General features: G+C 44.5%; 1 pseudogene; it reads right to left on the bottom strand.

Annotated features, from left to right (window-relative positions):
* Positions 1-951: 951 nt before the first annotated feature.
* Positions 952-3,382, bottom strand: LOC143406533 (microcephalin-like; annotated as a pseudogene).
* Positions 3,383-3,723: the final 341 nt, after the last annotated feature.

Below are 3,723 nucleotides of genomic sequence, written 5' to 3'. Positions count from 1 at the left end.
AAACATGAATCAACATGAATAATTTAAGGTCTAATTCTAAGGCAGTGTGTTGTTATTTTAGTTTGACATAATTTCTACCAGGATGAAGGATTTATAGATCAGGGATTTCTTTATTTTCTGCCCTCAAACACTAGAAAAATGACAGTCACCCAGTACATATTTGTAGTTTTGTTATAGGTTTTCAGTTGTTACAAATAAAATTCCTTCAAAATGCACTTTCCTTAAGTCACTCAGGTTAAATTTCTCTTATACATAGACTGGAGTGAAGAAGCAAGGCACCCCATGTAAAGAACATACTCCAAGGCCTTCCTGACTCCCCAGCCCCACCAGCAACATAGTATTATAAAAGGTTACACTCAAAGTGCACATAACATCAAGTCAAGTCAGACAGGAGCCAGGCCAGTTGTGTGACCTCATTAAAAGAGAGAAAAAAGAAAAGAAAAAAAAAACACCCTTTAAAAGCTCAATCACATATGCCAATGGTGATTGTGAAAAAAATACAGCAGTCATTACTCCTGTACAATAGATAATGAATTTTTACTTACTAAGTTTGCTTGGGATGTATTTATTCAAAAGGGGGAGAATCCAGAAAGATGGTTGGAGTATTTAGTATTTCTATTCTTAGTATTTATTTATTTATTTATTTAATTTTTTAAAAAAGAATTTCCACTCTTAATTTGAAAGTACAGTATTTTAATGACAAGATTCTGCTATCTTTTATTGTGATTATTATTAAGATAAAAAGAACAGCTTTATATAGAAAGGACCCAGACAAGATGGGCTATGCCTGTCTGAAATATGAGCTCCCTCATGTGAGACTTGGGACAGCATTTCACCCCGTGATAGACCTGTGCTGTCGGGCTCCTTCTCTTCACTGGCCGGTCCTCACTTGAGCATCCCAGGACAGCTTTGCAAGCTGTCTTCAGATGCCATGGGCTGGTGTCTTCGTCACTACAGCAACAGGTAGTTTTCAAAGGCGCAGACCTTGTGCTGAGTGATTGAATCTAAGACTCATTTTTCCAATAGGTACTTGGTTGTTGCTTTCTTCTTCCTAGCATAGGGCCCGACAATGATGCTGGCCTGGCGAGAAGCCTGGCTGACTGGGTCTCCACACAGGAGGACCAGCTCACACAGCTTGGCCCTTGGTGGGCTGCTGCCCAGCGTGATGAACATCATGGGCTGATCTGCAAAGAGGGTTCCCCGGTACTGCTCAGGAGACAAATGGCGCTCAAGTCGACAGACAGGAGCTGCTGGAAAGTAGTTAAAAAGTTCAAAAGGCTCCTCGGAAATCCAGTGACCCATCTCCAAAGACAACAGGACCCACTCGTAGGAGAGCACCCAGCGCCACGTGAAATGCCCAGCATTACGTTCAGGGTGCGCAGAATCTTCCTGGCCAGCACGGACCTCTGGCGCAAAGGAAAAGCCTTTCAATTTATCCACCACCTGAATGATGATATTTTGCTTCTCAGATGACATGCTCATCATGACTAATGTTCTCCTTGGCTTTTGGCCTTTCCCGCCTTCCTTGGATTCCTCAGGAGGCTGGGCGCAGTCCTGAAAGCCTTCACTAGAGCCACCTGGAGCAGCCTGCCTTGTGGCACTTCCGCTATATGCCATGCCCATTTTTTTCTTCTGTAGATTTTTCCACATTATAATCAGCTTGAAAATTCAGTTTGGAGGTGAAGCACCTGGCAATGGCAGGGTCCAGCACTGAGGAAGGGGAGCCTTTTTCCTGCGCTTTGTACACAAAGGGACCCTCTGGCGTCCTCCCCGCTTCGCTTGAGAGGACACAAGTCACCCTGGCGTTCTTCTGGTGGAGCAGGGCTTCCATGTGGGCAAGCGTCTTCAGCCTGCCTCGCGCATCCCTGGTGGTCCTTGGCGGTAGGCGTCTCCCCTGCAGCTGTGAGACTGGAATCTGTGTTCTCTTCACATTTTTCAGGCTTCTGAAGTCGGGAGCAAGTTTTTGCTGTTAACTGAGTCACAGGACCGAACTGGGGCTTTCACCAATGCAGGAAAAATTAGCCATTTCTATTAAATTTGTTCTCCTCCTCTTAGAAAGACTTCTGCAGCCGAGCTGAGCAGTGCTTGGCAGTGGAGATCCAGTAGAAGACTGCACCGAATTTCTTTCCCTCAGGTTGTCAGGTGAGAAATAGTCCTAGTAGGACTCCCCACCATCAGGAGTGGTGGGGGCAGGCCTGGCTGGTAGCAGCAGACACACTCTAACCTGAGCTGCGACCTGGGTGTGACAGGCTTTCAGCGGAGTCTCCTTTTCTTCACCTGCTCTTCTGGAGGTGAGCCTAAGCCCAGGGATGCTCTTTCTCTCCTTGGGAGGAGCTCTAGAGCCGGAGTGCACCAACACTGTGGAAGTAGGCCCTGTGGAAGATGAGCATGAGCGGTCCTCAGACACACCCTCAGCTGGCCTCTCCTCTGGGGTGACTACTTCTCCTACAGCATCTTTCTGCCAGTTCATCTCCTCCTTTGAAATATGACTCAGGGATCTCTGAGGGCTTGATGGACAGAGGTGACCAGACAGAGCTGGTGAACAAGTGCTGCCTGTTTCTAATACACATGAGGACATGCATGTATCACTTCTAGTTCCATTACTAATCCTTCCCGATTGGCTTCACTGGTTTCTACATCTCCATTCTCCACGGAAAGCATCCAAAGGTGAGTGTGAACCACCAGCAAAGAAGTCATCAGAACACAAAATATCAGGTGAAATGTTCAAAGATGCTTCACACCCAGAGTTACCTGGATTCTCATTAGACTGCTCAGTCATCTGGGAAGATGTAGGGAAAAGATTTTCCCTCCTCTACTTCATGTCTTGTATCTCTTCTCCATTGTGCTGTGGTGGTCACTAATTTAAGTTATGGGACTATAGATAGATGAGCCAGGAGATTCAAGTAAAGGACAGGTACGTCATTATCTGGGGTCATCTTTTGCTTTTGTAGCTCTTCAGTCATCTTCTCAAATTTCCTTTGAAGTGTTTTGTCATTTTCTGGTGTTTTAGGAATAAAAATCTTTGGGCTACATACACTTAATGCTTCCTCCTCATCAGGCATGGCAAGCTCATTAGTATTGGAGGCAGGGAACAGCTACTCCTCTACACCAGCTCTAGCTGTCCTACACTTTTCCACCCAGAGCATGGATACGAGCTTTGCCCCCCTGTCTTCTGGGCTTTGTCCCAAGTGCCCTGGTACCCATCTTTGAAAACAACATGAGTTACTTGTTTGTTAAAAGTTTTTGATACCTTTGCCCCCATATCCAGGAATTGGTTTGTAAATGTTTTTGAGTAATTTTCTGTCCAACTGGAAGACCACACCTCAGCATAGGCCACATCATCTTTCAGGAAGGCGCACCCTGCAGCTCCGGGGGCTGCCATGCCATGTAGCTATTCACGACCTGGGGAAACTGCGTGGGGTTAGTATTTATTTAAAGCTCATAAATATTTGATGAATGTAAAAATTCTCCTAGCACATTTTTTATCATAAAAATTAATATCACATTCCCCTTACAATCCCCAGAGACTAGTAAGACTCTTTATCAGTCTTTCTTATTGGTAAGATTTAAAAAAATCTATTTTTAGAGTCCAAGTGTTTTATGAGATTCTGGTTTTAGATATAGAAATGAAAATTGTTTCAACCCACACCACAAAAATTTCCAATTTTTTATTTCCAAATACACATATATGTATACATAAATGCACACAAAGACTCACATGCA

This window comes from Callospermophilus lateralis, chromosome 1, assembly GCF_048772815.1.
Source record: "Callospermophilus lateralis isolate mCalLat2 chromosome 1, mCalLat2.hap1, whole genome shotgun sequence".
Taxonomy (NCBI): domain Eukaryota; kingdom Metazoa; phylum Chordata; class Mammalia; order Rodentia; family Sciuridae; genus Callospermophilus; species Callospermophilus lateralis.
Note: the sequence above shows the minus strand (reverse complement) of the source record. Positions and strands in the feature narration are given on the sequence as shown.